Source organism: Lepidochelys kempii, chromosome 3 (genome assembly GCF_965140265.1).
Source record: "Lepidochelys kempii isolate rLepKem1 chromosome 3, rLepKem1.hap2, whole genome shotgun sequence".
Lineage (NCBI taxonomy): Eukaryota > Metazoa > Chordata > Testudines > Cheloniidae > Lepidochelys > Lepidochelys kempii.
Window position 1 is genome coordinate 35,917,396 of NC_133258.1, and position 24,132 is coordinate 35,941,527.

The 24,132-nt window shown below is 44.1% G+C and overlaps 1 long non-coding RNA gene across 2 annotated transcripts in view; it reads left to right on the top strand.

The window, feature by feature from the left end:
* The window catches only part of LOC140908145 (uncharacterized), a 33,876-nt gene extending 12,685 nt beyond the window's left edge, over positions 1 to 21,191 (top strand). For both annotated transcript variants that reach the window (XR_012157778.1, XR_012157779.1), the window contains exon 3: positions 21,083 to 21,191. This is a non-coding gene — a long non-coding RNA (uncharacterized lncRNA). The remainder of the gene's footprint in view (positions 1 to 21,082) is intronic.
* The last annotated feature ends 2,941 nt before the right edge of the window (positions 21,192 to 24,132 follow it).

Sequence of the window (24,132 nt, forward strand, 5' to 3'; positions counted from 1 at the left end):
AAATATCAACATTGCGAAAATGCAGTTTCACTCTAAGACTTCTGAGATGATGAAAGGCAAACCTGGTGACAAGATATGTAATAGAATCATAGAATATCAGGGTTGGAAGGGACCTCAGGAGGTCATTTAGTCCAACCCCCTGCTCAAAGCAGGACCAATCCCCAACTAAATCATCCTAGCCAGGGTTTTGTCAAGCCTGACCTTAAAAACCTCAAAGGAAGGAGACCACCTCTCTAGGTAACGCATTCCAGTGTTTCACCACCCTTCTAGTGAAAAAGTTTTTCCTAATATCCAGCCTAACCCACCCCCCCCGACCTCCCTCAACTCTATTTTCATTCCAAGTCTTCTAACTCTGGTAGCTTATATATTATAGTCTTTGGAGAAAGATCCCCCAATTGCAAGGTGATGCATACTTCAGCTATAAAATCATAGAAAGGGATGGCTGGAAGTGAACTCAAGAGGTCATCTAGTCCATCCCCTTGCACTGAGTCAGTATGATAGATAGATTAGATTGCCTAGAAAACAACTACTTAGTAGAAGCAGAAGATTTGCAAAAAACAAATACATATTATCTCAGTTCAGTTTCAAATCATTTGTGACCATCACAGATCATGCTTTGGTAAAACACGTAGACATGGGCAAAACTGCTGCAAGAGACATAAGAACAGCCATACTGGGTTAGATCAAAGGTCCATCTCGCCCAGTATCCTGTCTTACAACAGTGGCCAATGCCAGGTGCTTCAGAGAGAATGAACAGAACAATTAAACATCAAGTGATCCATCCCCTTGTTGCCCATTCCCAGGTTCTGGCAAACAAAGGCTAGGGACACATCCCTGCCCATCCTGGCTAATAGCCATTGATGGACCTATTCTCCATGAACTTATCTAGTTCTTTTTTTAACCTTGTTATAGTCTTGGCCTTCTCAACATCTTCTGGCAAAGAGTTCCACATGTTGACTGAAAAAATACTTCCTTTTGTTTGTTTTAAACCTTTTGCCTATTAATTTCATTTGATGACCCCCCAGTTCTTGTGTTATGAGAAGGAGTAAATAAAACTTCCTTATTGACTTTCTCCTCACCTGTCATGATTTTATAGACTTCAATCATATCCCTCCTTAGTTGTCTCTTTACCAAGCTGAAAAGTCCCAATCTTATTAATCTCTCCCCATACGGCAGCTGTTCCATACCCCAATCATTTTTGTTGCCCAAAACTGTAAAAGACAAATGCATATTGTTTGTGTTCTAATTAAAATTAATATTATGCTGCTAGAGAATTTTGTCCACATCTGCAGCAAACAAAGGGAGAGAATTATAGGATATTATATTCTGGAGAGTAATGGAGCCAGTGAGGAAGAATCTGATCCACAATTGCCCAGTTACAAACTGATAATGCCCTATAAATGGTGAATGACACCAAGCCAGGACAGTTCTTCATAATCTAAGCATTTCCGTCAAATGACTCAGTAATATTCCAAGATCTACTATACAGAAAGCAGCAGAAGGATCTATCAGAAGGAGCCGTGTAATTTAACTTGAATAATCAGCTAGTAATAAATCATTTGTGCCGCTAAGTAAAGCAATCCCACTACTGGTATTCTCCCTGAAGCCAGACTGAAACCTCTCATATAATCCATTCCCAGGCAAAATTGCCTTTAGTTAAAGGACAACCATCTTTTCCAATCTTTCCCTTCCCACTATCCAAAACAGGAGTTTTAGTAAGGGATCAGTTGTAGGATAGAAATCTGCAAGATACAAAGGGGAAAGCTTTGGCTTCTTTCTGCTAACAATGAACAGCTACAGATAATGAACACACTCAGAAAGCAAAGACTCATTAACCATATTAGCTAATGTAGCAAAGCACCAAAAGACTGTCCGTGAGCAGCCATATGGGCCAAGAGTCAAAACAAGAAGTAATGGAGCATGATTGCTTTCCCAACTATGGCCAGATCTACACTTCAAACTTAGGTCAACATAAGCCACATTAAGTCGATCTAGTAATGTGTGTGACTACAATACTGAGTACCTTCTGCTGACCTAAGTGGCCTGTAAAGTCGACTTCTGTACTCCACCTGTGCGAGAGATGTAGCGCTTGATTCGACATCCACGGTTCGACATGGGGATAGTGTAGACACTGCGTTGTGTAATTTGAATGAATTGGCCTCCAGGAGGTGTCCCACAGTCCTCCTCTGTGACCGCTCTGGAGAGCACTTTCAACTCCACTGCAAGTCAGCCAGGTACACAGGGAACAGCCGCTCCCCTGTTAAAGCCTCAGGAACATTTGAATTTTCATTTCCTGTTGATCAGCATGGAGAGCTCACCAGCATAGCTGATCATGGAGATTGAAGATGGCAGACGCGCTCCAGCATGGAGTACACAGGAGATGGTGGATCTAATTGCTGTGTGGGAAGAAGAGTGTGTGCAGGCAGAGCTCTGATCCAGCAGAAGAAACGCTGATATCTATGTCAAGATCATGCCAGGCATGGGGGAGAAGGGCTACACCAGGAACACGCAGCAGTGCCACGTGAAAATAAAGGAGCTTAGGGAAAAATACCAGAAGACAAGGGAGGCCAGCAGTCTTTCTGGTTCTCTTTCACAGATGTGCCGCTTTTATGAGCTGCATGCGATTCTCGGTGGTGACCTAAGTTTCCTCTAAGATGCACAGCAGGCAATCAAGGGCCATGAAGGCAGGGAGAGGCACCTCTCCCCTGGCCCCAGCTCCAGAGCTGCTGAGGTCAGGGAGAAGTGCCTCTCCTTCAGCCCGGGGCCTGGAGTTGCCCTGGTTGGGGAGAGGTGCCTCTCCCCCGGCCCCGGAGTTACCATGGCCAGGCAGGGGCACCTCTCCCCCAGCACCACCCAAGAGCCCACACCCCCAGCTGGAGCCCTGACCCCCTATACAGCAACCTTCTTCCCCAGTCCTGAGCCCCCTCCCACGCCCCAAACCCCTCATCCCCAGCCCCACCTCAGAGCTTGCACCCCCAGCCAGAGCCCTCACCCCCACTCCCCAACACTATGTCCTAGCCCTGATCCCCCTCCCGCACCCCAAACCCTTCATCCCTAGCCTCACCCCCACCACATATTACCTCCATATTGGTGCACATATCAAAATTCATTCCACACGTGGACAAAAAAAATTAGAGGGAACATTGTCGGTGATCCCACTACTGCCCCAAAACATGCCTTGGATACCTCCCAGGAACCCCAGGTGATCTCGAGCAACAACGAGGAGGACATTGTTGATGAGGAAGAGGAGGAGAATGTGAAGTGGGCAAGTGGAGGATCCATTCTCCCTGACAGCCAAGAACTGTTTTTAACTCTGGAGCCCATCCCTTCACAGGACCACTTGGCAGCGGAATGTGATGCTGGGGAAGGCACCTCTGGTGAGTACACATATCCAATCAAACTGTATGGGTTACATGCTATTATTTTTTATGTTTAATCTGAACAAAAAAGTAGGTGTAGTGGGTATCAGTGGCCACTCCAGCTATGCAGAGGGTGCTCTCCAAAAAAGTTTATATGCATGGGGATGGCCTGGGAATCCTTCATAGAGATCGCTAGGAAGCTTTCCTGGAAGTACTCTGCAATCCTTTACAGGAGGTGTCTGGGAAGGACTGCCTTATTTCATCCACCATGGTAGGAAACTTTCCCACCCCACTCCGGTATTAACTCTGCTGGCATCATTGAAGCACACAGCATTGGACCAGGTCTGTACCCAGATGCTTGCAGCATCTGCTCCCTTTCCACCTCTGTTACTCTCAGGAGAATGATATCACATAGGATCACCTAGGGGAAACGGGGGAAGTTTTCAATGCTAGCCCTTGGGCTGAAAACAATCCACCTCCCGTTTGGTGAAATCTGGGTCACACAACCACGCTTTCCTAGATGTGGCACGGCTGTGGTGGGAAGGGATTACTATGTATTGCAAGCAGCATTAGAAAAAAAGAGAAGAGTGGCTTCCTGTTTGTTGCCCTTCCCCCCCACAACCTGCTGCCACTTTTGTAAAAAAACAAATTATTTGGGGGGCTTTACACTGGTGCCTGTCCTCAAGCACTATCCAGGCTGCTAGGGGAGAGTGGGCTTTTCTCAAGTTCCAACCTGTGATCCCAAGGATGTCTTCACAAAAGCAGTGTGTCTCATGGCCTTACTCACCATGGCTGGAGCAGCAAATTGACTCTTGCAATAGCCAGTGGTTGTGATTACATTGTGGCTTGCAGTGAAGTGTATAGAGGGTCTTTTAACCTTGCACCAGAAACAATGTATGTACTGTCAATGCTACCCTTGTACTTTTCATTCTTTGCAGCGGAAACCTTGCCTGTCTGCACATCCTCCACACCAGGACAGAGACTTTCCCAGATTAGAAGGCGGAAAAAGAAGACTCGGGGGGACATGTTCAGTGAGTTAATGCATGCCTCTGAGAGTGACAAGACGGAGTTCAAGATGGAGGATTACACTGTCCGAGAACCTGGACATGGACAGGGAGGACAGGAGAACATGCAGGGAACAATAGCGTGCCATGCAGGACGAGATGCTGCAGATTTTGAAGGAGCAATCAGATATGTTGAGGTGTCTGGTTGAGGTTCAAGAGAGGCAGCCGGATGCTAGAGTCCCTCTGCAGCCTATGCGGAACCTGCTGCATTCATTGCCCAGTTCTACATCCTCCTCCCTCAAACGTCCTATGAGACGGGGGAGGGAGGGAGTGGGTGGGAAAGTATCACTTGCACTCAACACCAGGGGAGGGTACAAGGACCAGAAGGCGCACATTCCCATACCTTTGATTGTTATTGCAGTGCACCTGTATGTAAACTTTCTTTGTTTCTCCCTCCCCCCCATAGTGTTATCAACCCTTTTGGCCCAGATTATTTTACTTTTCTTTTCAGTCTCTATGTGTTTGTGTGCATCACAAAACTTAACAGATGAATGAATAAAGAGCCTTTTCTCCTTTAACACACAGTGGTTGGTGGGGGTAGAGTTTACAGGGGAGAAAATGCAATGGAGGGGACAAGTTGGTAAGGAACAACACAAATAAGTATCACATTACTCTGGCTCATTGTTGAAACTGGTTTTCAAAGCCTTACAGAGACGCAGAGCCCCTCAATGTGCTCATCTTATTGTCTTGGTGTCTGCCTGCTCAATATTGGCTGCCAGGCGATCTGCCTCAACATCCCCACCCCAGTGGAAACTTTTTTCCCTTTATTTCACAGATATTACAGAGCGCACAGCAGGCAGCAATAACAATGGGGATATTGCTTTCCCTGAGGTCTAACTTAGTAAGCAAACAACACCAACAACCTTTTAAATGACCAAAGGCACATTCTACATCCATTCTGCACTTGCTCAGCCTATGGTTGAACAGGTTCTTACTGCTGTCCAGGCTGCTAGTGTACGGCTTGGGTAGGCTGAGTCTACTAGGATCAGGATTGGCATGTCAACATCACCAGTGATTATTTTGCAGTCTGAAAAGAAAGCCCCTGCTTGCAGCTTTCTGAACAGACCTGTGTTCCTAAAGATGCGCATGACATGCACCATTCCTGACCATCTCATGTTTATGTTGGTGAAATGGCCCCTGTGATCCACCAGCACTTGCAACACCCTTGAGAAGTACCCCTTTCGGTTTATGTATTCTTTGGCAAGGTAGTCTGGTGCCAGGATAGAGATATGTGTTCTGTCTGTTGTCCCACTGCAGTTAGGGAACCCCATCATGGCAAAACCATCCATTACGTCCTGCACATTGCCCAGAGTCACTACCCTTCTTACCAGAAGCCTGTTAATGACCATGCAAACTTGGATCACAACAGATTCCGTGGTAGATTTACTCATACCAAACTGATGCCATGCTGACTGGTAGCAGTGTGGCGTTGCAAGCTTCCACAGAGCTATTGCCACTCTCAGAGCAGCTCTCATTTTAGTATTGCTATGCTTCAGGGCTGGGGAAAGCTGCATAATGATGTGGTCCCACCAGTCAGTGCTTGTTTCCTGGGCCCAGAAACGGCACTCAACCATGTCAAGGTGATATAGGGGCCGCTAACAGGGAGTTTCGAGAGGGAGTTTGGAAGGGGAATGGGAAGGGGGTAAGGTACACTTGCCGTTCTTTAAAACCTTTACACTAAACTACAGTCAAAACTTCTTGATTTAAACAAAAACCCTATCATTAACCTCGGTAGCTGTAGGAGAAATGCAGGCTGAAGATCAGCAGCAGAGTGGGGGGTATCTTGTTTATTGCACTCAGTGTAGCATGTATGATTACCTGCCCTGTGGGTGGACGGTGTATGTGTGCATTCGGTGCAAGGAGCTCCTGGCCCTCAGAGACCATGTACGGGCTTTGGAGGCCAGGGTGGTGGAACTGGAGTGGCTAAAGGAGGCAGAGAGGTATGTTGATGAGGCTTTCTGGGACACTGTACATTTGTCCCACCTCCGGTCAGACAGCCCCTGGGCCGTTAAGGAAGGTGAAAGGCCCAGAGAAGGAGAGCAGTCAATGGGAACAGAGGGAAACCTTCCCATAGCTGGGATCCTCCTTCCAGATGATGCTGGGGTATCCTCTCACACTGAGGTTACCCCTCTGGGGGAGGGAACTCCAGTCATTAGGAAAATACAGGTATTAGTAATGGGAGATTCAATCACTAGAAACATAGATAGCTGGGTTTGTGATGACTGGGAGAACCGTATGGTGACTTGCCTGCGTGGTACAAAGGTTGCGGATCTCTTGAGGCATCTAGATAGACGTATGTGTAGTGCTGGGGAAGAGCTGGTGGTCGTGGTACATGTAGGTACCAATGACATAGGGAAGGGTAGGAGAGACATCCTGGAGGCCAAATTTAGGCTGCTAGAAAAGAGACTGAAATCCAGGACCTCTATGGTGGCGTTCTCGGAAATGCTTCCAGTTCCATGCGCAGGGTCAGGTAGGCAGGCAAAGCTTCAGAGTCTCAATGCATGGATGAGACGATGGTGTAGAGAGGAGGGCTTTAGATTTATTAGGAACTGGGGAAACTTTTGGGAGAGCGGGAGCCTATACAGGAAGGATGGACTCCACCTAAACCAAAGTGGATCCAGAGAGCTACCACTTAACATGAAAAAGGTTGCAGAGCAGTTTTTAAACTAAGAGCTGGGGGAAAGCCGATTGCTGGAGAGGCGCACGTGGATCAGACAGAGACTTCTCCTAGAGGAGAATCTATTGATAGAGATTCTCTAGGTTTTAGTCAGGAGGAGGTGATGAAAGAGGACAAATTATGGGCCAGATCAGATGAGAAACATTTACATAAAGAATCTGACACATCAGAAAAGGGCAGACAAATAAACAGTGACAAGTTTTTAAAGTTCTTGTACACAAATGTTAGAAGTCTAAATAATAAGATGGGTGAACTAGAGTGCCTCGTGTTAAGGAGGATATTGATATAACAGGCATCACAGAAACCTGGTGGAGTGAGGACAATCAACGGGACACCATCATTCCGGGGTACAAAATATATCGGAAGGACAGAACAGGTCATGGGAGGGAGGAGGGAGTGGCACTATATGTGAAAGAAAAAGTAGAATCAAATGAAATAAAAATCTTAAATGAATCCACATGTTCCATAGAATCTCTGTGGACAGTAATTCCATACTCTAAGAAGAATATAACAGTAGGGATCTATTATCGATCACCTGACCAGGACAGTGATAGTGACACTGAAATGCTAAGGGAGATTAGAGAGGCTATCAAAATAAAAAACTCAATAATAGTGGGGGATTTCAATTATCCCCATATTGACTGGGTACATGTCACCTCAGGACAAAAAGAAGAGACAAAATTCCTTGATACTTTAAATGACTGCTTCTTGGAGCAGCTGGTACAGGAACCAACAAGGGGAGAGGCAACTCTCGATCTAGTCCTGAGTGAAGCGCAGGATCTGGTCCAAGAGGTAACTATAACAGGACTGCTTGGAAATAGTGACCATAATATAATTTAACATAATTTAACATTTAACATTCCTGTGGTGGGAAGAACACCTCAACAGCCCAACACTGTGGCATTTAATTTCAGAAAGGGGAACTATGTAAAAATGAGGAGGTTATTTAAACAGAAATTAAAAGGTACAGTGAGTAGACTGCAAACTGCATGGACACTTTTCAAAGACACCATAATAGAGGCTCAACTTAAATGTATACCCCAAATTAAAAAAAACACAGTAAAAAAACTAAAAAAGAGCCACTGTGGCTTAACAACCATGTAAAAGAAGCAGTGAGAGACAAAAAGGCATCTTTTAAAAAGGAGAAGTCAAATCCTAGTGAGGTAAATAGAAAGGAGCATAAACACTGCCAAATTAAATGTAAAAATGTAATAAGAAAAGCCAAAAAGGAGTTTGAAGAACAGCTAGCCAAAAACTCAAAACGTAATAACAAAATGTTTTTTAAGTATATCAGAAGCAGGAAGCCTGCTAAACAACCAGTGGGGCCCCTGGACGATCGAGATACAAAATGAGCACTTAAAGATGATAAAGTCATTGCAGAGAAACTAAATGAATTCTTTGCTTCAGTCTTCACGGCTGAGGATGTTAGGGAGATTCCCAAACCTGGGCCATCCTTTGTAGGTGACAAATCTGAGGAATTGTCACAGATTGAAGTGTCACTAGAGGAGGTTTTGGAATTAATTGAGAAACTTAACAGTAACAAGTCACCGGGACCAGATGGCATTCACCCAAGAGTTCTGAGGAACTCAAATGTGAAATTGCAGAACTATTAACTATGGTTTCTAACCTGTCCTTTAAATCAGCTACTGTACCCAATGACTGGAAGATAGCTAATGTAACACCAATATTTAAGAAGGGCTCTAAAGGTGATCCTGGCAATTACAGACTGGTAAGTCTAATGTCAGTGCCAGGCAAATTAGTTGAAACAAATATTAAAGAATAAAATTATCAGACACATAGAAGAACATAAATTGTTGCACAAAAGTCAACATGGTTTCTGTAAAGGGAGATCATGTTTTACAAATCTATTAGAGTTCTTTGAAAGGGTCAACAAACATGTGGACAAGGGGGATCCAGTGGACATAGTGTACTTAGATTTCCAGGAAGCCTTTGACAAGGTCCCTCACCAAAGGCTCTTATGTAAATTAAGCTGTCATGGGATAAGAGGGAACTTTCATGGACTGAGAACTGGTTAAAAGACAGGCAACAAAGGGTAGGAATAAATACTAAATTTTCAGAATGGAGAGGGGTAACTAGTGGTGTTCTCCAAGGGTCAGTCCTAGGACCAATCCTATTCAACTTATTCATAAATGATCTGGAGAAAGGGGTAAACAGTGAGGTGGCAAAGTTTGCAGACAATACTAAACTGCTCAAGATAGTTAAGACCAAAGCAGACTGTGAAGAACTTCAAAAAGTCCACAAAAACTAAGTGATTGGGCAACAAAATGGCAAATGAAATGTAATGTGGATAAATGTAAAGTAACGCACACTGGAAAAAATAACGCCAACTGTACATACAATATGATGGGGGCTAATTTAGCTACAACTAATCAGGAGAAAGATCTTGGAGTCGTCATGAATAGTTCTCTAAAGATGTCCATGCAGTGTGCAGCGGCAGTCAAAAAAGCAAACGGGATGTTAGGAATCATTAAAAAAGGGATAGAGAATAAGACAGAGAATATCTTATTGCCCTCATATAAATCCATGGTACACCCACATCTTGAATACTGTGTATAGATGTGGCCTCCTCATCTCCAAAAAGATATACTGGCATTAGAAAAGGTTCAGAGAAGGGCAACTAAAATGATTAGGGGTTTGGAATGGGTCCCATATGAGAAGAGATTAAAGAAGCTAGGTCTTTTCAGCTTGGAAAAGAGGAGACTAAGGGGGGATATGAAAGAGGTATATAAAATCATGAGTTGTGTGGAAAAAGTGAATAAGGAAAAGTTATTTACTTTTTCCCATAATATAAGAACTAGGGGCCACCAAATGAAGTTAATGGGTAGCAGGTTTAAAACAAATAAAAGGAAGTTCTTCACTCAGTGCACAGTCAACCTGTGGAACTCCTTGCCTGAGGCGGTTGTGAAGGCTAGGATTATGACAGGGTTTAAAAGATAACTGGATACATTCATGGAGGTTAAGTCCATTAATGGCTATTAGCCAGGATGGGTAAAGAATGGTGTCCCTAGCCTCTGTCAGAGTGTGGAGATGGATGGCAGGAGAGAGATCACTAGTTCATTACCTGTTCTGTTCATTCCCTCTGGGGCACCTGGCATTGGCCACTGTCAGTAGACAGGATACTGGGCTGGATGGACCTTTGGTCTGACCCAGTATGGCCATTCTTATGTTCTTATGACTGTTGCCAGCAACTGCAAATTGCTCTGCTCTGTGGCTTCCAGCAGGGCTGCTTGTGTGGCATCACATTGTTCTGCGCAGCGGCCCCTGTATCGACTGTGTAAATACTGCATGATAAGGCACAAGGTGTTTTTAATGCTCACAGCATTGTACAGCTGAGCGGGGTCCATGCTTATTGTACTATGGTGTCCACGCAGGTAACCCAGGCTTACAAAAAAAGGGGAAAAAATACTTGTTTCAGAGTAGCAGCCGTGCTAGTCTGTATTCGCAAAAAGAAAAGGAGGACTTGTGGCACCTTAGAAACTAACAAATTTATTTGAGCATAAGCTTTCGTGGGCTACAGCTCACTTCATCGGATGCATTCAGTGGAAAATACAGTGGGGAGATTTATATACATAGAGAACATGAAACAATGGGTGTTAGCATACACACTGTAAGGAGAGTGATCACTTAGGTGAGCTATTACCAGCAGGAGAGTGGGGGGGAGGGGGCGGCGGAAACCTTTTGTAGTGATAATCAAGGTGGGCCATTTCCAGCAGTTGACAAGAACGTCTGAGGAACAGAGGGGTGTGGGGGGATAAACATGGGGAAATAGTTTTACTTTGTGTAATGACCCATCTACTCCCAGTCTCTATTCAAGCCTAAATTAACTGTATCCAGTTTGCAAATTAATTCCAATTCAGCAGTCTCTTGTTGGAGTCTGTTTTTGAAGTTTTTTTGTTGAAGAATTGCAACTTTTAGGTCTGTATCGAGTGACCAAAGAGATTGAAGTGTTCTCCAACTGGTTTTTGAATGTTATAATTCTTGACGTCTGATTTGTGTCTATTTATTCTTTTACGTAGAGACGTCCAGTTTGACCAATGTACATGGCAGAGGGGCATTGCTGGCACATGATGGCATATATCACATTGGTAAATGTGCAGGTGAACGAGCCTCTGATAGTGTGGCTGATGTGATTAGGCCCTATGATGGTGTCCCCTGAATAGATATGTGGACACAGTTGGCAACGGGCTTTGTTGCAAGGATAGGTTCCTGGGTTAGTGGTTCTGTTGTGTGGTGTGTGGTTGCTGGTGAGTATTTGCTTCAGGTCGGGGGGCTGTCTGTAAGCAAGGACTGGCCTGTCTCCCAAGAGCTGTGAGTGTGATGGGTCGTCCTTCAGGATAGGTTGTAGATCCTTGATGATGCGTTGGAGAGGTTTTAGTTGGGGGCTGAAGGTGATGGCTAGTGGCGTTCTGTTATTTTCTTTGTTGGGCCTATCCTGTACTAGGTGACTTCTGGGTACTCTTCTGGCTCTGCCAATCTGTTTCTTCACTTCAGCAGGTGGGTACTGTAGTTGTAAGAACACTTGATAGAGATCTTGTAGGTGTTTGTCTCTGTCTGAGGGGTTGGAGCAAATGCAGTTGTATCGTAGAGCTTGGCTGTCAACAATGGATCGTGTGGTGTGGTCTGGGTGAAAGCTGGAGGCATGTAGGTAGGAATAGCGGTCAGTAGGTTTCCAGTATGGGGTGGTGTTTATGTGACCATCGCTTATTAGCACCGTAATGTCCAGGAAGTGGATCTCTTGTGTAGACTGGTCCAGGCTGAGGTTGATGGTGGGATGGAACTTGTTGAAATCATGGTGGAATTCCTCAAGGGCTTCTTTTCCATGGGTCCAGATGATGAAGATGTCATCAATGTAGCGCAAGTAGAGTAGGGGCATTAGGGGACGAGCGCTGAGGAAGCGTTGTTCTAAGTCAGCCATAAAAATGTTGGCATACTGTGGGGCCATGCGGGTACCCATAGCAGTGCCGCCGATTTGAAGTAATACATTGTCCCCAAATATGAAATAGTTGTGGGTGAGGACAAAGTCACAAAGTTCAGCCACCAGGTTTGCCGTGACATTATCGGGGATTCTGTTCCTGATGGCTTGTAGTCCATCTTTGTGTGGAATGTTGGTGTAGAGGGCTTCTACATCCATAGTGGCCAGTGGTGTTTTCAGGAAGATCACCGATGAATTATAGTTTCCTAAGGAAGTCAGTGGTGTCTCGAAGATAGCTGGGAGTGCTGGTAGCGTAGGGCCTGAGGAGGGAGTCTACGTAGCCAGACAATGCTGCTGTGAGGGTACCAATGCCTGAGATGATGGGGCATCCAGGATTTCCAGGTTTATGGATCTTGGGTAGCAGATAGAATACCCCAGGTCGGGGCTCCAGGGGTGTGTCTGTGCGGATTTGTTCTTGTGCTTTTTTCAGGGAGCTTATTGAGCAAATGTTGTAGTTTCTTTTGGTAACCCTCAGTGGGATCAGAGGGTAATGGCTTGTAGAAAGTGGTGTTGGAGAGCTGCCTAGCAGCCTCTTGTTCATATTCCAACCTATTCATGATAACAACAGCACCTCCTTTGTCAGCCTTTTTGATTATGATGTCAGAGTTGTTTCTGAGGCTGTGGATGGCATTGTGTTCTGCACGGCTGAGGTTATGGGGCAAGTGATGCTGCTTTTCCACAATTTCAGCCCATGCACGTCGGTGGAAGCATTCTATGTAGAAGTCCAGTCTGTTGTTTCGACCTTCAGGAGGAGTCCACCCAGAATCCTTCTTTTTGTAGTCTTGATAGGAAGGTCTCTGTGGGTTAGTATGTTGTTCAGAGGTGTGTTGGAAATATTCCTTGAGTTGGAGACGTCAAAAATAGGATTCTAGGTCACCACAGAACTATATCATGTTCGTGGGGGTGGAGGGGCAGAAGGAGAGGCCCCGAGATAGGACAGATTCTTCTGCTGGGCTAAGAGTATAGTTGGATAGATTATCAATATTGCTGGATGGGTTAAGGGAACCATTGTTGTGGCCCCTTGTGGCATGCAGTAGTTTAGATAGTTTAGTGTCCTTTTTCTTTTGTAGAGAAGCAAAGTGTGCGTTGTAAATGGCTTGTCTAGTTTTTGTAAAGTTCAGCCACGAGGAAGTTTGTGTGGAAGGTTGGTTTTTTATGAGAGTATCCAGTTTTGAGAGCTCATTCTTAATCTTTCCCTGTTTGCTGTAGAGGATCTTGATCACGTGGTTCTGCAGTTTCTTTGAGAGCATGTGGCACAAGCTGTCAGCATAGTCTGTGTGGTTTGTAGATTGTAATGGATTTTTTACCTTCAGTCCTTTTGATGTCCATCTGTTTGCATTTGGAAAGGAAGATAATGTCTGTCTGTATCTGTACGAGTTTTTTCATGAAGTTGATAGATTTCCACTCCATACGGCTAAATTCAGTGCCTTGCATAATGACTGGTTTCAGAGTAGCAGCCGTGTTAGTCTGTATTCGCAAAAAGAAAAGGAGGACTTGTGGCACCTTCGAGACTAACAAATTTATTTGAGCATAAGCTTTCGTGAGCTGCAGCTCACTTCATCGGATGCATTCAGTGGAAAATACAGTGGGGAGATTTATGTACATAGAGAACATGAAACAATGGGTGTTACCATACACACTGTAAGGAGAGTGATCACTTAAGGTGAGCTATTACCAGCAAGAGAGTGAGGGTGGGGGGAACCTTTTGTAGTGATAATCAAGGTGGGCCATTTCCAGCAGTTGACAAGAATGTCTGAGGAACAGTGTGTGTGTGTGTGGGGGGAATAAACATGGGGAAATAGTTTTACTTTGTGTAATGATCCATCCACTCCCAGTCTCTATTCAAGTCTAAGTTAATTGTATCCAGTTTGCAAATTAATTCCAATTCAGCAGTCTCTGGTTCGAGTCTGTTTCTGAAGTTTTTTTGTTAAAGAATTGCCACTTTTAGGTCTGTAATCGAGTGACCAAAGAGACTGAAGTGTTCTCCGACTGGTTTTTGAATGTTATAATTCTTGACGTCTGATTTGTGTCCATTTATTCTTTTACGTAGAGACTGTTCAGTTTGACCAATGTAAATGGCTGATGTGATTAGGCCCTATGATGGTGTCCCCTACTGGAAATGGCCCACCTTGATTATCACTACAAAAGGTTTCCCCCGCCCCCTCCCCGCTCTCCTGCTGGTAATAGCTCACTTTAAGTGATCACTCTCCTTACAGTGTGTATGGTAACACCCACTGTTTCATGTTCTCTATGTGTATAAATCTCCGCGCTGTATTTTCCACTGAATGCATCCGATGAAGTATGCTGCAGCTCACGAAAGCTTATGCTCAAATAAATTTGTTAGCCTCGAAGGTGCCACAAGTACTCCTTTTTTTTAAAAAAAAGACTTGGTTTGTTTGTTATTGATTTCAGGGAAGTAGGTAGGTAAGTGCATCATGGGAGACTAACGCCATGTTCCCATAACCACCCATGCCAATATTTTGGTCCCATAAGGCATTGAAAACCCAATCCAAAATTCTACTTGGCTGTGTACACTGTGGGATAGCTACCCACAGTGCAGTGCTCTGTGCGTCGATGCAAGCCCTGCTAGTAAGGATGCACTCCACCAACACAGTGAGCATAGTGTGGACACGGAAGATTGATTTGCTTAAATTGGAGGCTTAATGTTGATTTACATAAAGTCAACTTAACTTTGTAGTGTAGACATAACCTATGAGCTCAGCATGGGACAAAGAAAAACTGTCAAACTTGCACTGGTATTATAATTTCCAGAAGCAGTGCTGAACAGGAGTAGCTGATTAGAAATTCATTCTGTTCTTGCCGAATTCCTCACAGGAGGCAGTTGAAGGATTGTGCACAACAAGTGATTTGTGGTTCAAAATGTGATCAATAGTACAAAATAAGACTTCAGGTCTGTGTTTCTCATTAGCAATGGGAGGAGAAAAAGTAGACCTGGTTGAAACAGAAGCAACGTGATCAGACTGTACATGAGCTTTGTGCATCAGGAGATTAGTTTCAAGACAAGACACACTTTGAAGTTTCTTCCATCTTTACCATAGTCAAGTTTGTGTCTGGCTAGGGGGCCAAAGACAAAAGATTGGAAATGATTCAATAATTGTACAGACAGATAAGTTTTATAAAGAAAAGAAAATACCCTAACAAAGGTAAAGTAGATAATAAATGGTAAGAGATTAATAAAATAAAATGAAACTTAGTTTTCACATATCTTGGAAGAATTTAGTGATCTGGTGGCAATAATAAATAATCTCAGAGGTGGAGGGTTGTAGAGATGCATGACATACTGAAAATATTGGGTCTGATCAATCAGGTTAGCAAAATTAAGATAGCTCCAGTGCTGTTTTACTGCAATACATCCACTATAAGACCTTTCTAGTGCACACATTTCTACCTCTCGCTTCTCCAGCAATTTCTTTAGTACACAGTTACACACAACCTAGTGCTCTAGCAAGGAATGACAGTTTCCCATGTTAAATATAATAGAAACAGCAAAGTCCTAGAGGATGAAAGAAAATAAACCAAAAACTGAAATCAATGATGACACATAGACTATATCTAAAATATCACTTTTAATTATCTGTGTCCATATCTGACTCCTGGGAGAATTCTGCACCAAAAAATTAAAAATTCTGCACACAACATTTTAAATTCTGCATATTTTATTTGTCAAAATACCACAATATAATCAGGCCAGTTTAAATTATTTTGGTAATTTCAAAATACCTGTCAGCAAGTATGTTTGTAACAATACAGACAACAACAACAACAACAAAAAAGATTCAGGTAATGATTTTTGACAAACAGATTCCTTACTAGGCATATTAATATGGAACTTTGAGTAATTCATTTAAACTACAATACAGAAACATATTTCCCACACTTCTCAGAAGCAGTGAAAAATCTTGGTAGGAGTCAGGGGTAATGGAGGAGCTAAGGGAGAAGGAAGGAGCCTGTGATTTAACTTGGAGGGTTGCTGGGTGAAAGTGGGAGAAGTATGGAACAGGTTTTTTTGGGTGAAGGGAAAGAGAAGGAGAGGGATTGTTAGGGATTTGGGAGCTTCCCCCATGCAGACCCTGGCTGACCTTAAGCCTCTCCCTTTCAGTCAGGTACATCTGCCCCTGTCCCCATGTGGCCCTGCACCCCCTGTCCCCCATCCTCATATGGCTCTGCAGCACCCCTCCCATTCAGCCCTTGGCTCAGTGCTGTCACCCCACTAGCTCCTGAGCCCGCACTGCAGTCTGTCCCCCCAACTAGCCCTTCTGAACCCCAGTCTGTGACCCCCCTCAGGAGCCCCATGTTCATCTGTCCTAACCTGGCTCTGTGGGCAGGGTGCTGTGATGAATGTAGCAGGCTGCTGGCTGTTCTGGCACCACAGTGGCCTCTGGTGGGTGAAAGGCAGAACAGCAGCACTTCTTGGGCAGAATATATTTTCTGTGGGAAAAAAAGTCTTCGCCAGACATGAATTCTGCACATGTGCAGTGGTGTAGAATTTCCCCTGGAGTAATATCTTGTAGCACATTGCTAGTGCTTAATAAATAATGATGCCTTTACTAAGCACATGGAACTTCCCATAATATCAATGTAAATTCTGTGTGCAGACTGATGGCAGGGTATTCCTATAACGGAGATGATTTCTCCATTAGAACAAAATGGGTAACATCTGTCATAGCCAGTAGGTTTCACAGAAACAATAGACATTACTTGCGGGGGTCATTAAAAGAGGCCTTGAAAGGAAACTGGGAAGGGAAAGAAGAATTGCTAGGAGACTTGGATGGGAATAAAACCAGTTTGGATTGATGATGTGAAAATGTTGTGACAGAAAAATATCATATAATTACGTAAATAGTTAAGCTCGTATCATTTGTAAATTATTTCTTTTCTATTTGGGCTGCGTCATACAGTCTGTCACCATTTTGGACTCTACAGAGACAATGGGCAGAGCTGAGTGTTGTTATGCAGGGTGTTCACAATCACACCACCCTGATGAAGCCATTGGGCATGATAGCTACCCTCCATATGGACTAAATGAGGGACCAATCAAATACTCCTTTTCAGTGATAGCTGAAACAATGGAAAAATCACTGCCCAAGGATGAGACCACGTGCAAGTCTGAGCAGTGGCTAGACCATGCAATCTTAGGGATTCCCTGAGGGTCTAATAACAAACACAAGGGTGGAGCTTTGATTTGATTGCAACTGTGTGTCTGTGTGTAAGAGAAAAACTCACAAAGAAGTTAGCAAGGAAGCCAAGGGACAGCCAGAGAAACACTTGTACCATGATCCTAAGAAAGCAACTGAGAGAAAGAGAACTTTTGGTAGAGTGCTGGCTAGAAAGAGACTTGGAACTGTGAGTAAAGAAACTATCTCCTGCTGTTTGCTTCCTATTCTTCTCAGGGAAACAGGACTTTATATACTTTATTTATAAATAAACAAGATTGCATCAAAGAAATACCTGATTCCATCATCAATTTCTTCTCCTAAGGGAAATGATCTGCAAGATTCCATATTTTGACTAAGTGTTTGGATCAAATGGTAACAGTACCATTATCTAAGAATATCCCTGAAAAAATTGTGAACTGAAAAAATAGAAAAAACATATATTCAAGAGTAGAAAATGGAGCTATTAGAAGAACTATCTAGAAATCCAAGTTAAATATACATTTGGCCAGGAGCGAATAAGAACTGCTCCAATCTTTATTGTAGTGACTCCCAACAAGAAAACAAAAATCATATCTCTAATACCTAATTAAAAGGATATAGAAAATAACGACTTTCTAACTAAGTTGCTTGTTCAGCAATGTTAGTTTAGCTGAATAATCAGGTCCACAAAGAGTTTTGCAAACTATGAGAAGGAGAGTGAGAACGTCATCAGGGAACGGCACATCTTTCTGTTCTCTCACTTTCTCATCCTTTGTGGCCTTATCTAAGAATAATTTACAGTCTATGGTCAAGATTTTCAAAAGCGACTAGAGGTTTGGGATGTCAAAATTTTTGGGTGCTCAGCTTTGAGACTCCTATAGGCATAGGTGCAAGAACTAGTAGTGCTGAGGGTGCGGCCGCATCCCCTGGCTCGCTGTGATTTCCATCGTATACAGGGTTTACAGTTTGGTTCAATGGCTCTGAGCACCCCCACTATACAAACTGTTCCAGCACTCCTGCCTATAGGGAGTCATTTTCAGAGGATGAGTCTTAGCACTTTCTAAAAATCAGGCTCCTTTCAGGTTTCACAAATTGGCCACGCAAAATCACTAGCCATTTTTAAAAATTGTGGCCTGGCTTTTCGTCAGTAAGTGTAGATAGGAATTTTTTGTTTTCAGGAATGCTTCAGAAATATTTTTAGTTTTGCATTTGCACTAATAGGTGACCCTGTTCTAGTCTTTATTTGTTTTATTCTTATTTCATCTTTTACTTTGTACAGTGTAAAGAATATAAATATTGCTAAGGCCACTTCTTAGCGCAAATGCAAATCTAAAAGTATATGAAGCAAAAGTAGAATCTGCTAGTATCACTTACTTGTGATAATTTGGTGAAATTATTCTTGAATAATACCATTATGATATTCTGTACCTTGGGGGAGGGCCCTGTAACCCCCATATTCCTCATTTTTATATAATCATGATTTGCATATAGAGCATGCTTTGTAAGGTATCAGGGGAAAGGTTATGATCTGCTGAAAGACATTGTTCTATCTAAATATGCGTATCATCAGTGCATCTGAAATTATAAGAATTGTGTTGTATAGTTTTCACTGAAATATGCTGTGGGTTTGGGAGGCACCCACATACTAGCTATACAGAGACAATGACAAGGGAGGTAACCAACACCCGGGGGGGTGCTGTTGAACAGACATCACCAGCCATTGTCCAGCAAGGGAGCTACAGTGCAATGACTCACCTGCATGAAGTCACACCAGCAGAATTGCTCAACCTTGCCTGGAGACTCAGCAATGCCCCCAGACATGCCTGGACTTGTGCTCCCCATGCTCAAGCACATGGGACTGAGGCTGTAAAACAGAACAAAGTGACCACAAGCTGGGCCTTTCTCCTGCCCCCACCTACGCTGCAAGCAACAAAGATATCGCGAAGAAGACTGAAGCCTCCTGAAGACTGGCCCAGATTTAAGAGACAAATCTTTATATTAAGGACTGCAATATCCAGTGGGGTGAGAAAAACTGCTTAGTCTAGTAGTTGCCCAGCCTATATACTGAATATATAGAGAATTTGGGAATGTACAACTCGTTAAATTTTCTGTGAGAATGTATAGATTATAGTTTTCTAATGTGACAATGTAAAATGTGTACGCATTTAATACCAATGCCTAGCTTGGCCATATATGGAATAATGAATGAGAGAAAGCAAGTTATTAAGTTACAGAATTGGTGTGGGAGAGATGTTGTGTGAGGCTGAAAGAACATGAACGATTCTGGGTTAGGGTCACAAAGGATTGTAAAGTTGTTTGATAAAAAGCCGGTGGTTTTTCAGTCTCAGAAAGAAAAAGACAGGTAGTTTGTGAGGTACTGAGTGCACCAGCTCAAACAGAAGGTAAGTACCTCCTTTCGTAGACAAACACTGCATTGAGAAATAGCCTGGGATCTTGATGACTTGCATCTCTGAAAATTCTTTTGTTCCGGGGTTGTTTGCATGAATTTAATCTTAATAAATATTTTGAAGAAAGGATGGTTATTTATTTAGGACTATTTCTTTTGAATCCCAGAAAGGCCTCATGAGAATTGTCAATCTATTTCCGAACAATGGGAAGAAGAGAATTAGGAGAGAAATCATACCATTTTGAAAAGGTTTAAGGGCTTAAATTCAGCTCCCATTGAAGATAACGGAAAGACTCATGTGGCTAGTGTAAACTGGCATAGCTCCATTGAAAGGCCATTGACTTCAGTGTGAATCAGATTAAGTGCTAAATGAAGATAGACTCTTTGGGGTGAGATTCTGAGCTCAGTTGCACAGGCATTAATTCAGAGTAATTCCACTGATTACGGTAGTTACTCCAGATTCACTTCAGTGTAAGTGAGATCAGAACCTGATCCTGGAAAAGAAGAATAAAGAGAGACCACAGGACCTTTTAATACATAACACTTGCATAGTTCTTTGAGGTCTTAATTATACCTCACATCAAACACGCCATTCTTCCATTATTAGGGCCAGATTATGCCTACCCATCGCCTTTCTCACAGTGGTGAAGAATTACTCTCCCTATAAATCCTATTGATTTCTGCAGCACTACCTGGGTGATCAGCTTCCCCACTGATGTGAATAAGACCACCTCTCTGCACATCACCTGTTGCCATTAATCTTTATTCCTCTAATAGGCGCTTTATCTGTGAGGGCCCTATCCTGGAAGGAGCTCTAGAGAACACCTATTTGCATATGTGGTAGCAGAGTTGGGACCTATATTAGCAATTAGAAACTCAGAGACCTCCTATTTCTTCCTCATACATCTTTTCATGGGTTGTTTGTCCATGTTTGGGTATTATTAATTGCAAGTAGTGACTGTCTATTGAATTGCTTTCCCTACATCTGTATGATATTCTTAAACTCCTTAAGAGTTGTATCTATCCTTACACGAACAAATAAAAGCCACACTATATTCCATTTAATTTTTCTTTTAAAAATAGGTAAAGATAATTGTATGCTTAAATATTTCTAAGTAGCCATTTAGAGAAAAAAAAAATTCTGGGTGAGATTATGTGACCAGCTCTTGGGAAGGACATAGCTGGATTTGTGCAGCCATACCAAATGTACACGTCTTTTGCCACTCCCCATTCTCTGGCAACCAGAAAGTGGACAGCTACACAAGCTCTACAGAGCTTGGGGATTCCCCCATGCCAGGAGGAAGCTGGTTAAGGTGGCTTTGCAGTGGTTTGTACCAATGGATTGTACCAGGGGCAGATATTTAGCCCTATATGTGTAACTACCAGGTCATAAAGGTGAGATATTTACCCTTGTTCTTTATTCCAGGTAAAAGGGCTGGAGTGGTGAAAAGGGGCTCTAAAAGCCATGGATCCAGCCAAAGGGGAATTTTCCAATGCAGGAACTGAAGAGGTTGTCTTCCAAGGACCAGCTCGCAAGTCAGGTGTAAAGGGTACACTGGGTGCAGGGGTGGGGATGGGACTGGTGTGTTGGGAGTGAAGCCACAATGCATAATGATGCAGAGATTCTGATTCTGGGTGTCACACCTACACATTGGAAGCAGGGCTTAAAGCCACCTTGGCCGCTCTTGCCTCCTGAGCTGCAGGTGTCTGATGAAAGATTTTCAAGTCAGGTTATTTCTGAGCCCTGGTCTACACTAGGACTTCAGGTTGAACTTAGCAGTGTTAAATCAATGTAAACCTGCACCCGTCCACACGATAAAGCCTTTTTATTTCGACTTAAAGGGCTCTTAAAATTGATTTCCTTACTCCACCCCTGACAAGTGGATTAGCGCTTAAATCGGCCTTGCCGGGTCGAATTTGAGGTATTGTGGACACAATTCAACGGTATTGGCCTCCGGGAGCTATCCCAGAGTGCTCCATTGTGACCGCTCTGGACAGCACTCTCAACTCAGATGCACTGGCCAGGTAGACAGGAAAAGAACCGCGAACTTTTGAATCTCATTTCTTGTTTGGCCAGCGTGGCAAGCTGCAGGTGACCACGCAGAGCTCATCAACAGAGGTAACCATGATGGAGTCCCAGAATCGCAAAAGAGCTCCAGCATGGACTGAACGGGAGGTACAGGACCTGATCGCTGTATGGGGAGAGGAATCCGTGCTATCAGAATTCCGTTCCAGTTTTCGAAATGCCAAAACCTTTGTCAAAATCTCCTAGGGCATGAAGGACAGAGGCTATAACAGGGACCCGAAGCAGTGCCACGTGAAACTTAAGGAGCTGAGGCAAGCCTACCAGAAAACCAGAGAGGCGAACAGCTGCTCCGGGTCAGAGCCCCAAACATGCCACTTCTATGATGAGCTGCATGCCATTTGAGGGGGTTCAGCCACCACTACCCCGGCTGTGTTGTTTGACTCCTTCAATGGAGATGGAGGCAACACGGAAGCAGGTTTTGGGGACGAAGAAGATGATGATGAGGTTGTAGATAGCTCACAGCAAGCAAGCGGAGAAACCGGTTTTCCCGTCAGCCAGGAACTGTTTCTCACCCTGGACCTGGAGCCAGTACCCCCCGAACCCACCCATGGCTGCTTCCTGGACCTGGCAGACGGAGAAGGGACCTCCGGTGAGTGTACCTTTTAAAATACTATACATGGTTTAAAAGCAAGCATGTGAAAGGATTACTTTGCCCTGGCATTCGCGGTTCTCCTGGATGTACTCCCAAAGCCTTTGCAAAAGGTTTCTGGGGAGGGCAGCCTTATTGCCTCCTTAATGGTAGGACACTTACCACTCCAGGCCAGTAACACGTACTCGGGAATCATTGTACAACAAAGCATTGCAGTGTATGTTTGCTGGCGTTCAAACAACATCCGTTCTTTATCTCTCTGTGTTATCCTCAGGAGAGTGAGATATCATTCATGGTCACCTGGTTGAAATAGGGTGCTTTTCTTCAGGGGACACTCAGAGGAGCCCGTTCCTGCTGGGCTGTTTGCCTGTGGCTGAACAGAAATGTTCCCCGCTGTTAGCCACAGGGAGGGGGGAGGGTTGAGGGGGTAGCCACGCGGTGGGGGGAGGCAAAATGCGACCTTGTAATGAAAGCACATGTGCTATGTATGTAATGTTAACAGCAAGGTTTACCCTGAAAGAGTGTAGCCACTGTTTTATAAAATGTGTCTTTTTAAATACCGTTGTCCCTTTTTTTTTCTCTACCAGCTGCATGTGTTTCAATGATCACAGGATCTTCTCCTTCTCAGAGGCTAGTGAAGATTAGAAAGAAAAAAAACCGAACTGGTGATGAAATGTTCTCTGAGCTCATGCTGTCCTCCCACACTGACAGAGCACAGACAAATGCATGGAGGCAAATAATGTCAGAGTGCAGGAAAGCACAAAATGACCGGGAGGAGACGTGGTGGGCTGAAGAGAGTAAATGGCGGGCTGAAGACAGGGCTGAAGCTCAAATGTGGTGGCAGCGTGATGAGAGGAGGCAGGATTCAATGCTGAGGCTGCTGCAGGACCAAACCAGTATGCTCCAGTGTATGGTTGAGCTGCAGCAAAGGCAGCTGGAGAACAGACTGCCACTGCAGCCCCTCTGTAACCAACCGCCCTCCTCCCCAAGTTCCATAGCCTCCACACCCAGACGCCCAAGAACGCAGTGGGGGGGCCACCGGCCAACCAGCCACTCCGCCACAGAGGATTGCCCAAAAAAAAGAAGGCTGGCATTCAATAAATTTTAAAGTTGTAAACTTTTAAAGTGCTGTGTGGCATTTTCCTTCCTTCCTCCACCACCCCTCCTGGGCTACCTTGGTAGTCATCCCCGTATGTGTGTGATGAATGAATAAAGAATGCATGAATGTGAAGCAACAATGACTTTATTGCCTCTGCAAGCAATGATTGAAGGGAGGAGGGGCGGGTGGTTAGCTTACAGGGAAATAGAGTGAACCAAGGGGCGGGGGGTTTCATCAAGGAGAAACAAACAGAACTTTCACACCGTAGCCTGGCCAGTCATGAAACTGGTTTTCAAAGCTTCTCTGATGCAGACCGCGCCCTCCTGTGCTCTTCTAACCGTCCTGGTGTCTGGCTGCGCGTTACCAGCAGCCACGCGATTTGCCTCAACCTCCCACCCCGCCATAAACGTCTCCCCCTTACTCTCACAGATATTGTGGAGCACACAGCAAGCAGTAATAACAGTGGGAATATTGGTTTCGCTGAGGTCTAAGCGAGTCAGTAAACTGCGCCAGCGCGTCTTTAAATGTTCAAATGCACATTCTACCACCATTCTGCACTTGCTCAGCCTGTAGTTGAACAGCTCCTGACTACTGTCCTGGCTGCCTGAGTACGGCTTCATGAGCCATGGCATTAAGGGGTAGGCTGGGTCCCCAAGGATACATATAGGCGTTTCAACGTCCCCAACAGTTATTTCCTGGTCT